The 24205-nt window shown below is 41.4% G+C and overlaps 1 protein-coding gene across 5 annotated transcripts in view; it reads left to right on the top strand.

The window, feature by feature from the left end:
• The first annotated feature begins 686 nt into the window (after nucleotides 1-686).
• LOC139559716 (rho GTPase-activating protein 12-like) overlaps nucleotides 687-24205 on the top strand; it is a 131979-nt gene continuing 108460 nt past the window's right edge. For 4 of the 5 annotated variants that reach the window (XM_071375954.1, XM_071375957.1, XM_071375958.1 and 1 more), the window contains exon 1: nucleotides 687-914. The gene's annotated coding sequence lies outside the window, so the exon portion shown is untranslated. Of the gene's footprint in view, nucleotides 915-5792; nucleotides 5866-24205 lie in introns of all 5 variants that reach the window. The other variant, XM_071375956.1, reaches the window with a different exon arrangement.

Here is a 24205-nt window from a genome sequence, read left to right on the forward strand (position 1 = left end):
AGTTTAATCTCAATCTCTTCCTTCAAAGACTCAATCATGGACACTTTTACTGACAGTTGTGGCTGCTTAGTGTAATGTATTGTTGTCTCTACCTTTTTGACATTTGTGTTGTTGACTCTGCTCAATAATGTTTGTACCATGTTTTGTGCTGCTACCGTGTTGTTATGTTGTGTTGCTACCATGCTGTGTTGTCATGTGTTGCTGCCTTGCTATGTTGTTTTAGGTCTCTTTATGTAGTGTTGTGTTGTCTCGTTGTGTTTTGTCCTATATTTATATTTTATTTATTATTATTTTTTAATCCCAGGCCCCTGTCCCCGCAGGAGGCCTTTTGGAAGGCAATCATTGTAAATAAGAATTTGTTCTTAACTGACTTGCCTAGTTAAATAAAGGTTAAATAAAATAAAAAATGGGATTCAAACTCACAACCTTTCGGCTAGACGCCGAGCCACCTTACTTTTGTTTTTGCTTTAAGTAACCATCTGTCTTACATAACCATACCAAAGGTAACATATACTAATTTGAGTGTCCCGGATTTAAATTGACTATGTTAGGTCTACTATGTTACGTCTAGTCTATGAGACCAGGCTGCGACCACAGGTGTTTGGAGACGTTTTCCCTTCCGCCACTAGGTGGCGGCAGTACCCCATCACTGCTCTCTCCCTCAAAAAAGGTTGCGGGCTGTTGAGTGGTAGCGAAGTTTGCAGGCAGGCAAAAGCGGGAGCGAGCACCAACGGGAACGTCAGGGAAAAGTGGAAACGAGGTGGAGAAAATGTGTGTAGTGGTGTGACTTCAGTGTTGGGTTGACGGGGAAGTGAAGGGGAAAACACAGACGAAAAGTTTATGGAATTAACGTTATACCCTCATCACAAGTGCTTAGTTTTACAAAACAAGGATTATCACCGCCAGAAGAAAAGGTATGTCAAGTCTGATTTATTGTATCTTTTCCCAGGAGATTGAAAAACGTCTTATTTAGCAACCATAGTTAACGTTAGTGGGTCTTTCCACAAATGTATTTGTTTTCAGCTAACAAAATTACCCAATTTTCTGGAATTAGAATCAACCTGTTTAGACTCGCCGTTTCACGGCACAAGACACTGTTCGTTAGATTGTCGACAAGTAAAATGACTGGTTAGGTGAGAGCTTGGAAACATTGACCATGTACCTAGGAGGTAAACACAAACCAGGTAGTGTTGCTTATTTCGTGCCCTGGAATGTGAAAATGAGAATGTTAAGACTCGTTTCCCCTTACACCACCTAGCTAGCTGTAGTTACCTATGGAGAAAGGCAGCCTGGTCTCAGAGCAAAACCTATTATATTTGACAAAAATCAGTGTCACCTCATTGTTACTTTTGTCAGGTTACATTACATTGACTACACGTTACATAAATGTAAATCCGAGACACTCAAATAACACGTCACATAAATGCGAAACACTCAAATAAGTTTGTTTGGTATGGACAGTAGGTTGCTTATTAAGGCAAAAATGAAAGGAGGGTGGTTGGTTGGGGGTAAACCTCAAAGGTCTAGCAAACCAAAGGTTACGTGTTTGAATCTCATCACAGACATTTTTAGCTAATTAGGAACTTAGGACGTTAGGTTAAAGGGTTAAGGTTAGTTTCTAACGTATTATATCATACTAAAGCAGTCAAACATAATATATCATGCTAAACGGGGCAAATGCTATCCAGACATAGGATACTATGTCATACAACGTGTATTTATATTGTACGACCACTATTACATTGGTAGGTCAGTGTAACGCTAACGTAAAGTAACATATATTAAATGATGTGACATGGATTTAGTCAAATATATTACGTTTTGCTCTGAGACTAGGTTGAGAGAGGAGAGGCAGAAATATTCCAGGAAGCTATGCATTGGCACCGACCTTCATTCTGTTACCTAACTTTGCATTTGCAGGGTGATTGTGTTTTTATAAAATGTTCTGTGGAAGTTGTTTGAAGTAGTCCTTGTAAAAAAAAAAAAAAAAAAGTTGTTTAACTTTGCAATCATAGTTTTTTTGTTTGACATTTTAAAGTGAAAAATCTGAGTCTCAGCATCAATCTGTTTCTGTGGAATTGCCCTGATTACAGCATAACCTCATCCCCAGCCTCAATTGCTAGAGAGTGGGCTGGCCTGGGACAAGATTAGTTACAGCATTGCAATAGCATCACGATGCCCTCTGTGTATTTTAGTCCAGGATCTGTGTCTTCTCTTGAAAGTTTCCTCAATAATCCCGGTGTTAGTTTCCAAGTCCTCTTATATCTCCTTACCTTGGTGTCTGTCTCTTTCCATTCTGTAAATAACTGAATGCAGCATCCATTGAAATGTTCTAAAATAAAGGCATCTTAAACAGCAGTACAGCAACAGTCAGTGCCATTGTGTAGGCCTATGGGCAGTGAATATTGCCTTAAACCAAAGTCTAGACAATTGAAATAACCTTCAGTAAAAGTTGCTGATGTCGATGTTACTTCCTCAGTCAATGCCTTATTATCTGTGAGGGAGGGAGGGAGAGTAGCTAAGTGGCTTGCTGACGGTGGCAGATTCTCCATGTAGCCCATTGCTCATGAGATGAACACACCGGGCCCTCGTCAAAAGTAGTGCACTATATAGGGAATAGGGTGCCATTTGGGATGCAAACACGGAGTTCCATCATCCCTAACTTGGCCTGACTTCTGTCCTGTAGCTAGTGACACTTTGTATTCAGTCAGTGCCATTGAAACTGCCCCTCCCAATCCTATCCCATCCAACACCTCAGTGTGCTTATATCATCTTTGTTCCTGGAGGAACATAGGGCGTGTACTAAAGCGCCTCGTGTAAATCCCATTATCACAGAAAACAGACGTGGCATTTCAAATGCAATTCTGTGCCTCGGTGGGTATTAGCGCTCTGTAGTGAGCAGACTGATCAAAACCAGACGTGGTAAAGGGATAATGTGACATTTTGGCAATTAGCATGCTAGCTGTTGCTGTAGACTTCCGGTCATTGCACTAACGCTAGTTGGCAATGGTTCGAGAAACTACCTTAACTCCACGCAGAGATGGTATCCATGAGTTCGTCTGATTGGGTAAATAGAAAAAAGGGCTTAATTGCTAAAAATGTCACACTATCCCTGAAGGCACTGTGTCAAACGCAACACATCTCTATCCGGCCCTTGCAATGATTTGGGTTGTCAATTCATTTTGCCCCGCTTTCATACCGCCTGTGCACTGCACTACAAGTCCCAGCAAGTACTGCCAACGTGCTGCGTGCCAAATGGCAGTGCGTTGCCACATACACCTGCGGCGTTGGGCCGAGATGATCTAACGAGGGAGGAGCTGGTTTTGACATTGTGTATATTTATTTATTCTGAGCATATTTCTGTTTGTTGGCAACGTCAATACTTGCAACGAAATAATACTTGTTTTGTTCGCTAACTGGACAGGCAAACGCAGTCGAGTACTAAACTGTAAACCAATCAAAACTTGTGTACTATCATACATGGTACTATATCTGCTGATCACGTCTGGCAATCATGTTATCCGTACCAAAGGTAGAAGACAGCTGGCGACGGCTCGAGAGAGATCTGTCAGACCAACTGCTATCAGGTAGTCTTATTTATTTGTAATCTAGTTATCTTTTTCGTTTATAGAAACGTGATACCATCAATGCGAGCTGTAAAATGACTCCCAACTTACATTACAAAGGTTGCTGTGTTCTAACTAGCTTGCAGTTTATTTAAAATCAACCTCTACGGGATCGATGTCCCCCCCGCGGGATGGTTGAGCTAACGTAGGCTAATGTGATTAGCAAGAGGTAGGAAGAATTCCCAGGACATAGATATATCTGATATGGGCAGAAAGCTTAAATTCTTGTTAATCTAACTGCACTGTCCAATTTACAGTAGCTATTACAGTGAAATAATACCATGCTATTGTTTGAGGAGAGTGCACAATTATGAACTTGAACATTTATTAATAAACCAATTAGGCACATTTGGGCAGTCTTGATACAACATTTTGAACAAATATACAATGGTACATTGGATCAGTCTAAAACTTTGCACATACACTGCTGTCATCTAGTGGCCAAAATCTAAATTGCACCTGGGCTGGAATAATACATTATGGCCTTTCTCTTGTATTTCAAAGATGATGGTACAAAAAAACAAAAAAAATGCATATTTTATTTCTTTGTATTATCTTTTACCAGCTCTAATGTGTTTATATTCTCCTACATTAATTTCACATTTACACAAACTTCAGTGTTTCCTTTCAAATGGTATCAAGAATATGCATATCCTTGCTTCAGGTCCTGAACTATATGCAGTTAGATTTGGGTATGTCGTTTTAGGCGGAAGAAAAAAAAGGGTCTGATCCTTTTAAGACCATAAAAATATATAAGTAGTGTAAAGGTAATACAGTCATCAAGGCAGGACCCACTAATTTCATTCATACTGACAAATAAGAAAGGCCACATTATCCCTGTCAATAGTCGGAGTAGGATGATTGCAGAGCACCCCGCCTCAGACTGTCGGGATGTTCATTTTCTAGCTCACAAACTACATTATTTTGCTGTGATCATTTGATTTGATTATCAGTTTTGTCTCACATGATCTATTCAGCGCTCCTGTGTCCTGCTCCCAGAGATCAACCAAGTGCTATTCACCAAGCATGGGCTGATTCACTCACCTGTAAGGAGAACAATCCTACCTGCAGTGTCAACTAGTCCTGCTGTCACTATTTAGACATTGGGACCGCATATGCATTTTGCCTGTTGTCTTTTCTTTGTGGGTTTTGTCTTACACAGTCTAGTGCGTTTTTAGAGTTGAAGAACACAAACTACAGGTACACGTGCTTGTTTGAGCATCTCGGAGACTAAATTCAATGTAGAATCAGTTTGACAGGTGACACAATTTATTTTACTGTAACATGCAGTGGTGAGAATTATATTCTCCCCCGTCAGGAGCCTGGGTTTTTGACGTAGATGAGAGTTCTCGTCTCTGGACCACCCACGCTTTCTATTGTGTTCCGCTAAGGCACTTGTCTCTCTCTACAGATCTCTCGGTCAGATACATTGGGGACCAGGGTTGGATCCTTTCGAGAAGCCTATGGGTCTTGGCACACACATGCTCATTGAGAGAAGGGGGAATAGTGAATCATGCGCTGTTGACAGTTCGGTCGACATCAGAGGCCCAGGCTTTTGGCATTTTTGGAACGCTCTCATTTCTGGACTGCAGCATTGTAAGATTGTGCCCTCCACGGCACTTGATATCAAGGCCTAAAATGAACACCCGCCAAGAGGACGGCTCATAGTAATGTCTGGAATGGCGCGAATGGCATCAAACCGTGTGCTCGATACGTTCCAATAACCCCAGTTATTTCCACGAGCCTGTCCTCTCCAATTAACGTGCCACCATCCTCCTGTGCTCCACAGTGCGAGCGTTTCACTCACATTTGTGAATACAAATAGAGTTAGAAGTCAAGTATGAGCACTTTTTTTTTTTATAGCAATGTGTTTCTGTTGTTTTGTTTCATAGCAGGTAGCTAATCACACAGCGCTATGAATCCAAATAGATCCCACCTTGCGCGAGACTGTGGCTGGGGAGCTGTGCGCACTGATACTGAAGATACAATTTTTAGAAGCGCTGCACACAGTCGTAAAAGTTGGTCTATTTTCCTTAAGTCTACGAGTGGGACTTTGTTCTTGTGTTTCTTGGCTATTTACATTTTGTTCACCAGCTAGGTTGTTTTTCAATGTTTGAGTTTGCTTCAACTGCTAGGTTACTAATCCGATTCTCTCTCGGTGTTTAGTGGTGGGGGAGTCAACTCTACAAGAATCGACTCCTAAGATTCAGTGTTTTTGCTACGGAGGAAACAAGTTGCCGTAAGTTACTTCAAGAACACAAACTCTCGCATCTTTCACAGCAAAGAAAGATCGAGCTAACGAGAGAGGGGAGAAGCATAGCTAGGCATGTCGGCCACCAGGCACAGTCAGAATCTTGCATCGGTAATCATAAAGATGTATAGGCGATATCTCGCAATTTCTTGGCTACCAGTGTCTCGCACAAGTTCACTAAATTAGGGGCTATCAATAGGCTGAGCTATTCTACACGCAACAGTCTGAAGACCAAACACACTAGCGTTTTACATTAGCCAAGGGAAATAGAAAGCAAGCCAGCGCGGGAGAGCGGATCGGTGCAGACAATCGGGAATTGTGCGCGTAGGCTATATACTATGTTTTGGTAATCTGTATTTCGCAATTTCTCGTGTTGCGTAAATTCACCAGAAGTACATTCAAGTATATATTAGGCTATCAACGAGTATGGCTAAGCTATTATTCATAGTGCCAGGGAATTGAAGTTGAACATCGTGAAATGCACCAAAAGTATTGAGCATATAGCTTATTTAATGAAATCCTGGCTGGCTGTTGATGTCCTAGGCAATAGATAACAAAGTATGGCATCCGAAATAGGTCTTTAACATGGTAACGAATAGGCTTATCAGCATAGTGTGCCGCATCATCCCATGAGATCTGTCAAGGCTGCGCACAGCAAAAATATCACAGAAATGTTTTAGTTCCTACACATCACCTTCTATATTCAAACAAAATAGGCCTTTTATAGGCTACGTTGATGAGCAAATGGGCAGCATCATGCTCATGTCAGTCCGCTAGAATGCAAATGCAGTATTCCTAGTAGGACTCTGCAATAATGAGGTGGTGTGCGCATGCGTGCGCATTCGTTTCAGCGTGTTTTGGGAGTCGCGCAAGAGTCCTTCCGCTCCCACCTACAGGAGTCGGCGTCAGCTCCAAAAATGTGTGCACTACTAACACTGTCACTGGCGACTCCAGCAGCTTGAGTTCCCTGGGCTGGTGAAAACTCGAGTGGCTGGTAGAACTACCTGCCACAATGGCTGGTGGACCAAAAAGTTATTTTCAGGCCCTGCTTGATATACATTGAGTGGCAGGTTACACTATATTTAGATACTTCTAATGCTGCCTGAGACACCCTTGCTATTTGTCTTTGTACTCAATAAATGGTGAAACACTGTTTGTGATGGTGTTCTTTGCTCGAATGTATACTGAACAAAAATATAAACACAACATGAAACAATTTTACAGTTCATATAAAGAAATCAGTCAATTGAAATAAATTCATTAGGCCCTAAGGCACTGCATCTCTGTGCAAGAGGCGTTACTATAGTACCTGGTTCGAATCCAGGCTGTATCATATCCGGCCGTGATTGGGAGTCCCATAGTGCGGCGCACAATTGGCTTGGAGTCGTCCGGGTTTGGCCGGAGTAGGCCGTCATTGTAAATAAGAATTTGTTCTTAACCTTTATTTAACTTGCAAGTTAGTTAAATAATTTATTTAAATAAATAATCTACGGATTTCACATGTCTGGGCAGGGGCGCAGTCTTGGGTGTGCCTGGGAGGGCTTAGGCTGGGCCTGGCTCCCAAGTGGGTGTGCCAATCAGAATGAGTTCTTCCCCACAAAAGGGCTTTATTACAGACATAAATACTCCTCAGTTTCATAAACTGGCTGGTCTCAGATGATCCCGCAGGTGAAGGTGCCAGATGTGGAGGTCCTGGACTGGCGTGGTTACACATGGTCTGTGATTGTGAAGCCTGGTTGGACGTACTGTCAAATTCTCTAAAATGATTTTGTAGGCAGCTTTCAATTCTCTGGAAAAAGCTCTGGTGGACATTCCTGCAGTCAGCATGCCAATTGCATGCTCCCTCAAAACTTGAGACATCTGTGGCATTGTGTTGTTTGACAAAACTGCAAATTTGAATGGCCTTTTATTGTCCCCAGCACAAGGTGCATCTGTGTAATGCTCATGCTGTTTAATTAGCTTTTTGATATAGCCACACGTGTCAGGTGAATGGATTATCTTGGCAAAGTAGAAATGCTCACTAACAGGGGTGTAAACAAATTTATGCACAGCATTTGAGAGAAATAAGCGTTATGTGCGTATGGAACATTTCTGCAATCTCTTATTTCAGTTCATGAAAAATGGGACCAACACTTTACATGCTGCGTTTATATTTTGTTCAGTATATATGCATATAACGTACATTATGGGAAACATGTATCGCACTCAGTCATGGTAGAATAATGAATGGATTGGCAAGATTTTGTTTGGCACTGTCCACTTTTAGAATGTTAGTAGGAAAGTTAATAATTAAAACTACCTAAATATACTCGCGTTCACTGAACATTTAGTATTTGAAACTCAAACCTTCTATTTCTATCATTCTCCATACCTTATATTCCGACGCGTCCGACATTGTGGTATTGGGCAGCTGCTATTTGAGAACTCATCTGGTTTAGAAATCCAACTCTTATTGCAGAGCACTGTATTGTTTTAGAGAATATTTTATTGTAAGGTATGCTATATGGACATTTCCATCGAAAAGGACCCATGAGCACCAACGTGAAGTTCTCAGGAGCACGTCACATTGGGTGTAAATGAAAGCTAAGAGTATATTTTGAGAAATTAATTTTTAAAAAATACAACCTTTTTCCAATCCTAAAAATTAGGAATAAGCAAAGGCTTTGATTTCTAGTCAAACAGATGGAAAACGGGTCTTAGACAACATCTACCAGAAAAAGTCTTAAAAGGTTTTAGAAATACATCAGAACCCTTCCAACTAATATCAACACATTTTAGTTTTGGAGAAATTATTTGCCTACTGTAAGTTAAAGAAACATTGCTTTGTCTTGCAATTCCATTACCAAAACGATACCAAGGCACAAAAAAAAATGAAAATTGATGTCAGAATGACACTTTTCCTAATAGAAAAACAACAAAATTGGATGTTGTAACACCACAACAATGCTTAAGCCACATCAGAGGACCATTTTTGAGGTCTGGGAAAAATTGGATACATTTCAACCCTTTAATTCAGGTGCACACCAGCTAGACAGGTGTGTTTTGCTAGTGGTGTTTCCGTGCAAATAATCATGATTCTGCCAGGTAGGCAAGATCGGACAGGAAAGCGAATGATGCGTGAACAATTTCAATAGCAAGTGCTTTTTATCTTTCATTTGCAAAGCCTATAGAGGGTTCATACAGACATTGGCAAATCAAGTTCAAAGACTTTAAGACATTTTTCAATTACATTTCTTTTTTTCCAAGGACCTACCGTTTATATTTAATTGTTGTAATAGCATATAGAAGGAAGAAAAATAAGAAAAAATCCCCAAAAAGTATGCATTGCCACTTTTTAATAATAATAATAAAAAAGAAATACTTGTCAGAGGCACCTGAAAGGCCTCAGGGAAGCAAGGTTGCTGGAAGAGAATGGTGTCTTGTCCTGGCTACTCTCGATTGTCTCCTCAGAATTAGATAGGGATTATTTAGAAATGGAGCTTCTGCGTCTTCCCCGTCATTCTGGCCACCCAAATTAGGAGTCCTCTGATCAACAGTCTGTCTGGAAGAGATGCAGGCAATCAGACAAGACCCAGGCTCCGTCCCAAATGGCACCCTATTCCCTATGTCAGTGTTTCCCAAACCTGGTCCTCGAGTACCCCTGACAGTACACGTTTCCGTTGTAGCCCTGGATAAACACACCTCATTCAACTCATTGAGGGCTTGATGATTAGTTGACGAGTTGAATCAGGTGTGCTTGTCCAGGGTTCCAATAACAATGTGTACTGTTGGGGGTACTCCATTACCAGGGTTGGGAAACACTGTCCTATGTAGTGCAATAAATACTTGAGAACAGCCCTATGGGCTCAGATTTAACATTCTGTAAACCATTGATGATTGGTGGGATTATTAGCCATGGCCCATGTACAGTAATGTAGTAATCCAGGGATGGTGATATGGCTGTTGTGGCTGAGGTATTCCTATTAGGAAGGGTTAATCCCACTGGAGTTAGCAGAGTTTTCCACTTCACTTATTCAATTTCACTTCAGGCATCTTTTCATCTAAGTTTAATTTTGCTTGTCAGAAAAGTCTGTATAGCCTTCTCCCTCTAGAATGAACGATATGCATCTCCTAGTTATTTATTGACAGGACAGACACCTGTGAGTCACAAAGTGAGCGATGGCAGGGAAACACTGCTCATTTGTCAGTCTTCTGTCTGTTCCCGCCTCTCGGTACCTGTGTTATTTTTGTGCGCTGTGGTCGGTTGCAGTCTTAATTTATTTTCATCGAGGGAGAGCATGATCCCGTGAGTGAATTTACACGTCTCATGTAATGTAAGTGGTAAAGATGAGTTGAAATCTCCTAATAATTGTTTTGTGGCACATTCATTTATTTACTTTCGCGTGTTTCAACTTTCATATAGCCAGCAAGTAGATAGGCTTTTAACGGTGCTTTGTCTGACGACCGAACAGCGTTGTTGACTAGTTTATAAAAGGTGTTGAATAAAGTAAATCACTTACACTACCGGTCAAAAGTTTTAGAACACCTACTCATTCAATGGTTTTAATTTTTTATTATTTTCTACATTGTAGAATAATAGTGAAGACATCAAAACTATGAAATAACACATGGAATAATGTAGTAACCAAAAAAGTGTTAAACAGATCAAAATATATTTGAGATTTTTCAAATAGCCACCCTTTGCCTTGATGACAGCTTTGTACACTTGTGGCATTCACTCAACCAGCTTCATGAGGTAGTCACCTGGAATACATTTCAATTAACAGGTGTGCCTTGTTAAAAGTTCATTTGTGGAATTTCTTTCCTTCTTACTGAGCCAATCAGTTGTGTTGTGACAAGGTAGGCGGGGTATACAGAAGATGGCAATATTTGGCTAAAGACCATGTCCACATTATGGCAAGAACAGCTCAAATATGCAAAGAGAAACGACAGTCCATGATTACTTTAAGATGTGAAGCTCAATCAATACGGAACATTTCAAGAACTTTGAAAGTTTCTTCAAGTGCAGTCGCAAAAACCAAGCGCTATGATGAAACTGGCTCTTATGAGGACCACCACAGGATTGGCAGACCCAGAGTTACCTCTGCTGCAGAGGATAAGTTCATTACAGTTACCAGCCTTAGAAATTGCAGCCCAAGTAAAGGCTTCACAGAGTTCACAAGTAACAGACACATCTCAACATCAACTGTTCAGAGGATACTGTGTGAGTCAGGCCTTCATGGTCCAATTTCTGCAAAGAAACCACTACTAAAGGACACCAATAATAATAAGAGACTTGTATTGCACACTCAACAGTTTCCCGTGTGTATCAAGAATGGTCCACCACCCAAAGGTCATCCAGCCAACTTTGCAGCCACACTCTTGGCATTCTCTCAACCAGCTTCACCTGGAATGCTTTTCCAACAGTCTTGAAGGAGTTCCCACATATGCTGAGCACTTGTTGGCTGCTTTTCCTTCACTCTGCCGTCTAACTCATCCCAAACCATCTCATCTGATGCAGCACTCCATCCCTCTCCTTCTTGGTCAATTATCCCTTACACAGCCTGGAGGTGTGTTGGGTCATTGTCCTGTTGAAAAACAAATGATAGTCCCACTAAGCCCAAACCAGATGGGATGGCGTATCGCTGCAGAATGCTGTGGTAGCCATGCTGGTTAAGTGTGCCTTGAATTCTAAATAAATCACCGACAGTGTCACCAGCAAAGCACCCCCACACCATAACACCACCTCCTCCATGCTTCACGGTGGGAAATACACATGCGGAGATCATTCGTTCACCCACACCGCGTCTCACAAAGACACGGTGGTAGGATCTAAAAATCTCCAATTTGGACTCCAGACCCAAAGGACAAATTTCCACCGGTCTAATGTCCATTGCTCGTGTTTCTTGCCCCAAGCAAGTCTCTTCTTCTTATTGGTGTCCTTTAGTAGTGGTTTCTTTGCAGCAATTTGACCATGAAGGCCTGAATCACACAGTCTCCTCTGAACAGTTGATATTGAGATGTGTCTGTTACTTGAACTCTGTGAAGCATTTATTTGGGCTGCAATCTGAGGTGCAGTTAACTCTAATGAACATATCCCCTGCAGCAGAGGTAACTCTGGGTCTTCCTTTCCAGTGGCGGTCCTCATGAGAGCGAGTATCATCATAGTGCTTGATGATTTTTTACCAAATAAGGCGATCTTCTGTATATCCCCCCCCACCTTGTCACAACACAACTGATTGGCTCAAACGCATTAAGAAGGAAATCAATTCTAAGACAAATGTACTTTTAAGAAGGCACACCTGTTAATTTAAATGCAAAGCTGTCATCAAGGCAAAGGGTGGCTATTTGAAGAATCTCAAATATAACATTTGGATTTGTTAACTTTTTTTGATGTGTCATTTCATTCATAGTTTTGATGTTCACTATTATTCTACGATGTAAAAAATTAAGAAAAATCCTTGAATGAGTATGTGTTCTAACTTTTGCCCGGTAGTGTATATCTTGCAGTAAAACTGTAAATATGACTTTAATCTCGAAGACGGGTTTAATTTGACTTAGAAAATAATCCTCATCATATACTGTAGGCCTAGGCGATATCCAAAACAACTACCACACTGAATTCATACATTTTCAATAATTGTCATTTAAAATTTGTCACAACGCATTTTACCAATCTGGGAGGTAAAGTCGTTTTAAAGTTTTCAATCATTTAGCTGTGAATTTCAGATGGAATCAAGGCATTAGAATGTACTAGAGGCCACCAAAATAGCGCTCGATCTGCCCAAAAACATATATATTTGCCTAGGCGCAGTGAATTGTGATTCATAAAACAATATTTTTACCACGGTGGATTAGCGTATTGAGTTTGCATTTAAATTGCTCATGGGACACTGTTTATCCTTTTTATATGGATCCTCTGTCTTTTTTCTTCTTCTCTGGGATGTGTTTTGGGATCCATCTGAGTGTTCAGTGGTAATGAATTATGAGGGGTTAAATGTTCATGCTGTTGGACGAGAATAGATAACTCTGTGCTGTTTGTTAAACACACCTTCTGTCTCCAAACGGTGTGCTTCATATACAAGACATTGTATGCGTCTTATGCGCAGCAAAAGTTGTGCATCCGGTCTCCAGAGCAGATCCGTTCGTCTTTTGGCTACACGATAGGGCAGGCCCTGTCCCCAAAAAATAGGTGAGTAAAGCTACAGGCCTAGGCCCTAGGCATTGTCGCTAGGCACACAGATAATCTGGTAAGAAGTTTGTCTTCACTGACTGAGCCACACCTCGAGGCTTGGTTAGCCACGGTAACAGTAGCCTAAGCCCTATGAAGAGAGGAGACAGCGGGTGTTGGTGAGGTTGGTTACGGAAGTTCTGCTTTAGGACCCCTTATCAGTAAGCTCGTCCGAGGTAGAACGGCCCGTTGGGCAGGATCTTATCTCCTGGTTCTGTAGTGTGAGGCAGCTTGATGTACAAGTCACCCCCATGGACAGTACACTTGTCTGACGTAGGGCCTTACCCCCAATCAGAGGCATCACATTTTTAAGTCTTTGGCATGACTTGACCAAACCCCCAACCTTCTAATCTCAGGCCAGACGCTCTAACCCCCCAGGGCAAGGCCACTAAATTGGTACCCCTTTTTGAGCAGTTTTTAGACGAGTCTTAAAACCACTCTCTCAGTGGCCTCTGTCTGGGCGTTGGCACACTGAGTGGAGCCAGGGTATAAATACACGAGGCAGTTTGGCTCGTTGTGGTCGTTCTGTGGGGACTCTTTTCTTAAACCTCTACCGATTCACCCTCCCGGATCCGGGATCCTCCTCATCAGAAACGCTGACTAGCATAGTCTAGCCTTGCGCCACAGGGATATCATATAATATAATTTCATGAAATCACAAGTCCAATACAGCTAATGAAAGATAAACATCTTGTGAATCCAGCCAACATGTCCGATTTTTAAAATGTTTTACAGCGAAAACACAATATATATTTATGTTAGCTCACCACAATAGCCAAACACACAACGCTATGTTTTCACCGCAAACATAGCTTTCACAAAACCCACAAATAGAGATAAAATTAATCACTGACCTTTGAACAACTTCATCAGATGACAGTCTTATAACATCATGTTATACAATACATTTATGTTTTGTTCGAAAATGTGCATATTTATAGCTACAAATCGTGGTTTTACATTGTGAATACGGCGCCAAAATGCACCAAATTGTCCGGAGATATTTTGGACAGTCACGTAATCTAACCAAAAACCTCATCATAAAATTTGCTAAAAAATACATGTTGTACAGCAAATGAAAGATACACTGGTTCTTAATGCAACCACTGTGTTAGATTTAAAAAAAGATATAACTTTAGTACAAAGTACAGCATGCAATATTCTGAGACAGCGCCCAGCCATTCTCCGCCATGTTGGAGCCAACATATTCCACAAAAATACGAAATAACATCATAAATATTCTCTTACCTTTGATGATCTTCCATCAGAATGTAGTGCAAGGAGTCCTAGTTCCACAATAAATCATTGTTTTGTTTTAGAATGTCCATTTCTTCTGTCGAATTAGCAACTTTGGCTAGCATTGTGGAGCGCACATGTCCATCAACTCTTGGCGCATTTAACGAAAAATTCCAAAAGTCACAATAAACGTCAAATAAACTGGTCAAACTCAGTTGAAAATCCATCTTTATGATGTTTTTCTCATATGTATCCAATAAAGTCCAAGAAGGAGCATTTCGTCGTGTCTACCTAACGCATTTCAGAAAACAATGTGGTGTTCCCTGGTGCGCAGCTAAATACTGCCAATAGGGCGGACCTGTCACTCCAAAAGCTCTCATTCGGTCTCACATCAAGCTAGACACCCCATTCAACATTCTACTGCCTGTTGACATCTAGTGGAAGGCGTATGAAGTCCATACAGATCCATAAATATAAGGCAATTGAATAGGCAAGGCCTTACACAGAGCCCCATTTTCAGAATTTTCACTTCCTGTTTGGAAGTTTGCTGCCAACTGAGTTCTGTTTTACTCACAGATATAATTCAAACAGTTTTAGAAACTTCAGAGTGTTTTCTATCCAATAGTAATAATAATAATATGCATATCTAGAACAGAGTACGAGGCCGTTTAATTTGGGAACAATTTTTCCCCAAAGTGAAAACAGCGCCCCCTATTGGGGACCCTTTTCTTAAGACCCCAGTAATTAGGCGACGCAAAACCAATGTTTTTTTGAAAAGGATTGTTTGGCGCACGCCTGGAAACGTGAGAGCAATGAAACCATGTTTGTGCGATGACTGATTTAAGATGACGACTGTCATGCTTTTGTGTTGAAAGATTCCTAATTGCCCGGTTAAAGTTGGATGGTAGAATGTATCCCAAATACTGTGGCCTAAGCCTATGTGAAACCACTTTCTGAGGCACAGCAAATAAGCAATGGCACTAGGGTGGCATAGGGTTTTGGGGTTGGGTTGTCGTGAAACTTCAATACGTTTACTGACTGTCTACTTCTCTGGGCCAGTTGTGTGAGTGTCTAGCCTGGGATGTCAAATGTTAGCTTATTGGTTTAAAAATTCTTATATGGGATACCACTGTATTCAAGGTTTTGTGAAAAGCTCCAATACTTTGGCTGGCTGACTGACTGTGAATGTCTAGCCTGAGATGCCTAGCCAAACTAAATAGGCCTATCTGTTAGGACTGCACGATATGGGCAAAAAAAATCTAAATGTGATTTTTGTACCTAATATTGCGATTTTTTTTTTGATTTTACTCCCGATTTATGCATCAAAACACTTGGGTAAATTGTTGGACTCATAGAAATAGAATGATCATGATCATTTTACGGTTGGAATACAGTGGACACTTGGAATGCTATTTTGTTTGGCATGACAATGAAGGAAAAAGTAAGAGGGAGATATTTGTGACAGAGTTGGAACCAAAGTGTTTGTCTGTTTCCCATGGGACCCTAATTAAATTTAAATAGATCGCCTTTACCTCTGATTAACACTGTAACCACTGGGCCTTGAGGGACCCCCCCCCCCCTTCAAGTTAATGAGCGATCATTCTGACTACAACATTTTAAGTGTAATTAATAGGCTACATTTCTTATATGCTATTGCAAAAATTACAATTTGAGTTTATGAAGGTCTTAGGCAAAATTAAAATATATATATATTTCATAACAAAATAGCATTTTCATTAGTTTGTTACTGTAGGCGATGTAAAACCATTAAAAAAAAGATATTAATTCAAGTGTTCAATCAATTTTATTCTTGGAGTGCCTTTGTTACAACTATGAAACAGAAAACATATGTGTTGGAACGCGGTAACATCTTATTTTTTATAACTACAGAAAATGTATAATATCCCAACCACCAAGACGCACGGTCAAATGATGAAAACATCAGTAGCCTTAACATCATCATAAGCAATAATGGTAATATAATGAATGTGTTTGACAGCTGTCAAAAATAGTCAATTATTGTCAACTCGTGCCTACGTGGTCTGCGTCTTCGCGCAATGGCATCAGTTGGACCATGTCACATAAACAACGTATTCTGATGAGTGCGTTGCTGATGTTGTTTTTTTGCTTGAGATGTCGGGTCTGCTCTCTCAGCGATGACATTCTGTGCTGTAAATCGGCCATCGGCATTGTCACCGACTTGTTCAGTCTAAACAGCGCTGTCCCTTCCCCTCTCCTGTCTTACCGTTTCATTTAGTGGTGGCGCAGTCACCTGCTCAGTGTGCACCGTTCTGTGTTTTTTTTGGCTCTTACGCCTCTGAGGTGTAGATTCAGGCTGAGGCTCAGAATCAGAAGAATAATCATCAGCGATGTCGTCATAATTCATTTCTTCCCCACCAATGGAGTCATTTTCATTCAGGTTTTGTAGCAACGCTAACGCAGCGTCTGCATCCATTCGACTCACCCTTTTCTCCCCCATCATACTTTATTTATTTAATCTGTCATGTGTGAAATACATTTCTGTATAGTGTAGGTTCATTTTCGAGGCAATTATTGGGGTGATTATCAACTGGGCACGGGTGGTGCCTTCAACTGTCGTGAGAAGGAGCGGAACAGTCCCTACTGTCGGGAGAAGGAGCGGAGCAGTCCCTACTGTCGGGAGAAGGAGCGGAGCAGTCCCTACTGTCGGGAGAAGGAGCGGAGCAGTCCCTACTGTCGGGAGAAGGAGCGGAGCAGTCCCTACTGTCGGGAGAAGGAGCGGAGCAGTCCCTACTGTCGGGAGAAGGAGCGGAGCAGTCCCTACTGGCGGGAGAAGGAGCGGAACAGTCCCTGCTGGCGGGAGAAGGAGAGGAACGGTCCCTACTGGCGGGAGAAGGAGCGGCGCAGGCATGATTTTAAAAGTGGCAGAGTAATAAAATGTATTAATTAATGAGCAGTCCAAATGACTGCTCTAGCGTTTCTTGTGTTAATAACAAGCTGTTGCACAAACAATGCTGATATACTCCACCACTGGTACTGGCCTATATTAGATACAAAGTTTTGCTAGTAAGATTTGCCCTATCAGTGGAGCTGGCTAGCTAGATAGTGATTAGAATTAGGGGCTAACATATCATTTGTGGGCACATTGGAAGCTTTTTGGACCTGAATTCCGACCATATACAGGCCTACTCCCGCTTCGACCATGCAGTGCAGGTAGCAAAAGTGATTGATGTCCTCGTTATGAAATTATAAACTTTACCCTATATATCGAAGAATGACCATATACAGTGCATTCAGAAAGTATTCAGACCCCTTGACTTTTTCTTCATTTTGTTACGTTACAGCCTAATTCTAAAATGGATTAAATCGTTTCCCCCCCCATCAATTTACACACAATATCCCATAATGATAAAGCAAAAACAGTTTTTTTTGTATTTTTTTTAAAAGTCCGGGCTCTGGCTGGCAACTCAAGGTAATTCAGAGACTTGTCCCGAAGCCACTCCTCTGTTGTCTTGGCTCTGTGCTTAGGGTTGTTGTCCTGTTGGAAGGTGAACTTTCGCCCCAGTCTGAGGTCCTGAGCACTCTGGAGCAGGTTTTCATCAAGAATCTCTCTGTACTTTGCTCCTCCGTTCATCTTTTCCTTGATCCTCACAGTCCCTGCCGCTGAAAAATATCCCCACAGCATGATGCTGCCACCACCATGCTTTACCGTAGGGATGGTGCCAGGTTTCCTCCAGACGTGACGCTTGGCTTTCAGGACAAAGAGTTCAATCTTAGATTTAATCAGACCATGAAATCTTCTTTCTCATGGAATGGTGCCTTTTGGCAAACTCCAAGCGGGCTGTCATGTGCCTTTTACTGAGGAGTGGCTTCCGTTTGGCCACTCTACCATAAAGGCCTGATTGGTGGAGTGCTGCATGTATGGTTGTCCTTCTGGAAGGTTCTCCCATATCCACAGAGAAACTCTAGAGCTCAGCCAGAGTGACTATCGGGTTCTTGGTCACCTCCCTGACCAAGGCCCTTCTCCCCCGATTGCTCAGTTTGGCCGGGCGGCCAGCTCTAGGAAGAGTCTTGGTGGTTCCAAACTTCTTCCATTTAAGAATAATGGAGTCCACTGTGTTCTTGGGGACCTTCAATGCTGAAATGGTGACCTTCAATTAAATGTTTTGGTACCCTTCCCCAGATCTGTGCCTCGACACAATTCTGTCTCTGAGCTATCATAGAGCTCTACAGGTCAGGAATAGGCCTACCTCTTGTTGGTCAGCACGCGAAGCAGCGCACAGTTTGACTAGGCTACTGATGTTGCCTGGAGTTGTTCGGCATGCAAAATGACTGTAGATCAATGACTTTCAACATAATTACATGCTTAGTTCGACACTGAAGGAGAGGAAGTAGTTGTCAGAAAATAGGAAGTGTTTTCGGGAAAGTAGAAAAAGTAATTTAAGCAAAGAATGTTAGTAAACTGGTGATTCGTAACGTTTGAATCGAATTTCTATGCGACATTTGGATCATTTTGGTGTCCTGCGGAGCGATGCACTCATAGCTTGATGATTTGAATCATTACATCCCTAGCATTTGGTGTGTCATGATAGTGGTCTCTGAGTTTTGTTCAGACTTTCTGAGGTGGACAAACTTAAACGTGCCCCTTTTTTCAACGCTGAATTGAATGTCATTGAGAAAACAGAGAGTATTTTTTTCGCGAACATCCAAGAAGTAGGCCTAATCATCTAGGTTTTCAGAAGTATCTGTAATCTGCAATATTTTTGCTGCCATGTAACTGTAATCAGTTACTCCCAAACCCTAATAACAAATGTTGTTTGCAGAATGCATATCCTAGTACTTAAAAAAAAAAAAAGATTGCATAATTGGCCTACATGTAGCCTGAATAGTATACACGGCCAGGCATCAAAATGAACCATTCCCAGTTGAATGCAGACACAAATATAACAAACTTTTATTTTAGATTGTAACAAAATATGCAAATGAGGCAATATACAGTACAGCCTATACTGCCAATCCACTTCTTGACACTGGATCAAGTCGGTATATTTTGGGGTGCTTTCATAAATGTGTGTGTATGTATGCATGTATGTGTGTATATATATATATATATATTTATTTATTTATTTTAAACACTCCAGGACTATTCACAGATTGTTGATCAACACTCTTCTCATCTTTCTGGATATATTTTCCAAGAGAATCTTAGAACACATAATTTACAAGATCAACAATTGCTTCAGTAGAAGTCTACTCTAAATAATAAATCCTAAAACAAGCACACACAATGTGGTCAATAGGGATTGGCATTTTACATTTTTTGACTTTTCAAGTACACTCATATATATGTACACAAAAAAAAAAATGGAGTACTGGAATTAATTAATTAAATACATTTTTAGAATACCAGGCTAGCACTGGGGGAAAAAATGTGCGCATTTATTTATATGCCAACAGATTGCACCAATGCCTAATTTATCATAACCATTACAGATAATAGACCTAATTGCTAAATTGCCCCATATACAGTGCATTTGAAAGTATTCAGACCCATTGACTTTTCCCACATTTTGTTACTTTACAGCCTTATTCTAAAATGTATTAAATAAAACAATTTCCTCATCAATCTACACACAATATCCCATAATAACAAAGCTAAAACAGGTTTTTAGAAATGTATCCACATTTATTAAATTTAAAAAAACAGATACCTTATATTTTCAGACCCACAAATCCAGTGCACTCATAGGCCTACCCCTGGCCAATCATATAGCTCAGATCACCGTGTCTGCAATTCTCTAGAGCCATAGACTGTAAAAAAGAAGCCTCAAACACAAAGCAAAGTTGATACTGTGAGATTTTCAAACTTTTAAAACCATGACAAGAGAGACTCACAAATACAGCAAAGAGCTGCTGTTTTTATTTTGTTCATGTTTAAGTTGTTATTCAGCCCAGTCAACACTTTGGGCGTTTTATTACTCGTAAAGTGTTGAACATTCTCCTTACTTCCACTCACGCTACAACCAGCACTGCAGCTGCAATGAATGAGCATTGCAAAGTGTTGCGATGAGCTTGCAATGTTATTATTAGTGGCTTGTGACTTTTTTAATATCGAGGAATATTTCACTTTCTCTGGTTATAGGAGTAACATGAATTTGTGCACGAAGCAGAAATAATGCAGTGTGACTTGAGTTTTAGCTGGAAGACTTGTCCCCTTTTCTCTGCAGAGGGAGGGATAGCGGAGGGACGGTGTGTCGGGTTAGAGGCAGCCTAACCACTGCTCCCTCCCTCAACTCAGACTGACCATCAGAAGCAGGCCATCAGTCCATAGACATGGGAAGTATTTCTATTTTTTATTTTATTTAACTAGGCAAGTCAGTTAAGAACAAATTCTTAATTACAATGACGGCCTACTCCGGCCAAACCCGGACGACGCTGGGCCAATTGTGCGCCACCCTATGGGACTCCCAATCACGGCCGGATGTGATACAGCCTGGATTCGAACCAGGTGCTATAGTGACGTCTCTTGCACTGAGATGCAGTGCCTTAGACCGCTGCGCCACTCAGGAAGTAGGGCTGCCGCACTCCCTGATAAATCACAATAAAAAAATAATCCAAATTAGTGCACTAGGCCTTTATTACTCCTGCAGGAGCGGAGAGAAATACACGTCAGCATAGCCCCTCCCGACACTAGGGTCTGCTCTGCTCCTTCTCGCGACAGTTGAAGGAGCCTGTGCCCAGTTGATAATCACCCCAACAATTGCCTTGAAACTGAACCTAAACTATACAGAAACAAATTTAACACATAACAGAAATATCTGAAGAGTTATATTCGGAAAATTATAGCTCTGTAAATCAACATTTTCCGTGGTGCCCCGACATCCTAGTCCATTACGTTTACATGATTTGTTTAATCACGTAATAATAATTACACACAGAGAATTGATTTGATAAAATAAGTATTCACATTTAATGACCGTAAAGACACGACACCATCGAGGACTACAAAAAAGTTGCTTCTTTTCTCAACATTGGTGCCCTGAATGTAGCAGGCGCTATCGACAGATCAGTAGGAAAAGTGATGGGCTACTTTCTGCACACGTCACGGTCAGTGTGAACCGGAGTGACTTGACACAAAGCTTGCCAACCGAGATGTAGCTACAAACAAAGCTGAGTTAAATGGTTCTGGTCTCCCGTGAAGTGTTCATCCATATATACTGGTAAGAGTCTAGCTACATTTTCCAGATATACGTTTCTAATTTTGTCAAAGTCATTTTTATCGCACGTTAAGGCATACTGTTAGTTAGCTAGCAAACGTTAGCTTGCTGGCTCGCTAAGCTAATGTTACGTGTATGATCTGTGTAGTAATAATATTCAATTCAAAAGACCATTTGCATTGCTAGTTATAGCCTAATGTTAGCTAGTTGACATTAAACCTAGTTTGTTAGCTTTAGCTACCTGAAGATTCATACTACAGCTATGACAATGTTTGTATTGGTAGTAGTATGAGTTGGGGTTATCCCGGTTCATTGTTTAGCTAGCTATGTCTAAACAAAAGACTCCACTTTGGCCGGATTATTACATGACCCATCAATTTAGTAGGTGTGTCTGGGGGTGATTACGGCCATTGATTGTATTTAATGAACGTGTACATGGTTAGACAATAGTGACCCATCCACTTAGCTAGATGTGGGTGAGTGATGGTTATAGCATTTCCTTCACATGACCCATCAATTTAGACAAGTGTGTCGGGTAAGCGTCATCAAATAACGATAACATATTTGATCAAATATGTTATCGTTATTTGGACACTTTCGGTTTTTGATATTGCTACTATGCAAGTCTGCAAATACTATCACTGTACTGTTTACACCTTCTGCATCCTGTGCATGTGACAAACTTTGATTTTATTTGATATAGCGTGTGTTTACCACATGGTCTCACGTGAATCCTTAAAGAGATTGGTGGGGCTAAGGCTTAATAGGGTGTGAACAATGCTAAATGGGTGTAGACAGAGGAGCTCTCCAGTAGGTGTACCAAAACATTCAAGGGCCATTTTCTCAAACGTGGGGTTATAAGTTTATTAGTTTTCAAAGCATAATTACTTTCCCATTGTTCCTCATCTGTAGTGTATGATATACAAGTCCCTACTTTTATTCAATGTAAAAGACTGAATCGAGGCGGTCGGTCACTTATACTAACCATTTTTTTTTTTACTTTCTTTTTTTGTATGGAGTATTGCATGTAATAAACAGTTACAGTTTTTGACAACGTTAACTCATTTTTCTTACTGTAGTTTGACCCCCTGAACCATCCATAGTTCAAATTCAAGCCCTGGCAGCCAATGCGCTAGTTTGACAACCACTTTGCTAGCTAGCTACTTATATGACTGAATGATGGAGAATGCTGCAGTAGTAAGGGGGCTTTTAAATGGTCAATTCAATTTCAAATCCCTCCCAGATGGCTCTCTGGATAAAACCAAAGTAATTTGCATCTACTGCACGGCTGAATTTTTTTAGTACATCGAGTCTTCTTCATCATTTACAAGCGAAACATGCTGTTGACGCCGGCAATACAAGTAACGTTACTAGCAGCAATGGAGGACGTCTTTGACCGGCTAAGCTAGAAGAGGGTGGGCACCGGAGGCCTATGGACAAGTCGACAAGCAGCAAGCTAACACAAGCAGTAGCCAAGTGGATAGCTACAGCTTGCAGGCCAGTCCACATTGTGGAGGAAGAAGGCTTGAGGCATATCATTCGGATAGCATTGAACGACTCCACTTATGAGTTACCCTCGAGGGCCACCGTCGTTACAAGAATACACTAGCTGTATGAAAGCGAGAGGGCAATGAAAGCGGAGGAGTTGAAACATGCAACAGCTGTTGCTCTCACGGGAGACCACTGGACTTCGGTCAGTAACCACAACTACCTTGGAGTTACTGCGCACCTCATCGCTGAATTCACACGCTCTGGCTGTACTGTAGACAGAAAAGAGGCACTATGCTGAAACGTGCGCCGGGACATTTCATGGATCTAGCAAAGCAGTGGAACATTGAAATCAAAGTTACCACAGTTTGCACAGAGTGCACGGGACATGATTGCAGCTGCGAGACATCTGCCTTTTGAACACCTACCGCGCACAGTCTCCAAAGGTCCATCGCAGTGTCCCTACAGAACAGCGGGTTCGCCAATGCCCGAGCTAGGACAACAGCTAGTTGCAAATGGGCTAAAAGAGTCACTTGCACAAGATGTCACAACAAGATGGAGTTCCACTCTGGAAATGGTAAAGTGAGTCCACAGGAAACCAACAACCACTGAGAGATGCTCTGGCCCAACAGAAAATGAACATCACCATGCCAACCACAGCTGAACTGGAGAAACTGCAGAAGCTGGAGGCAATACTGGAGCCCTGCAGGTAATATTCTTTATCTCACTATTAGTGTTTATAATTGTGTGTGGGAGAGAGAGTCTGCATGTAACAGGTCTCTCAAAATTGACTAAAGTTATTTTTAATTATCTTTCACTGCAGGTTACTTGACTGAACTTCTGGGAGGAGAGAATTACATTTCCTGCTCAGTGGTGTGGCCTGCTTTGTGTCATCTCCTTTGGGGGACAGATAGCTCCGATCATGACCATGCCTACGTGGTAAGATTCAAGCTGACATTCACAACAGGCCTGGAGTAAATGCAAGGAAAACACCAACCTCACATGGCTGAAGATCGCCATAGCACCCGACCCAAGGTTTAAGGATCTGAAGTGACTTCCCAGACCTGAGAAGGGTGAGGTGTGGGCTCCGGTCAGCAATTTTCTGAAGGAAGAGAGGCCTGCACAGCAACCTGATAAAGCAACAGAGTCAGAGCCACCAAAGAGTTATTCTGAGTATTACTCTGATGAAGATGAGGAG

Source organism: Salvelinus alpinus, chromosome 30 (assembly GCF_045679555.1).
Source record: "Salvelinus alpinus chromosome 30, SLU_Salpinus.1, whole genome shotgun sequence".
Taxonomy (NCBI): Eukaryota; Metazoa; Chordata; class Actinopteri; order Salmoniformes; family Salmonidae; genus Salvelinus; species Salvelinus alpinus.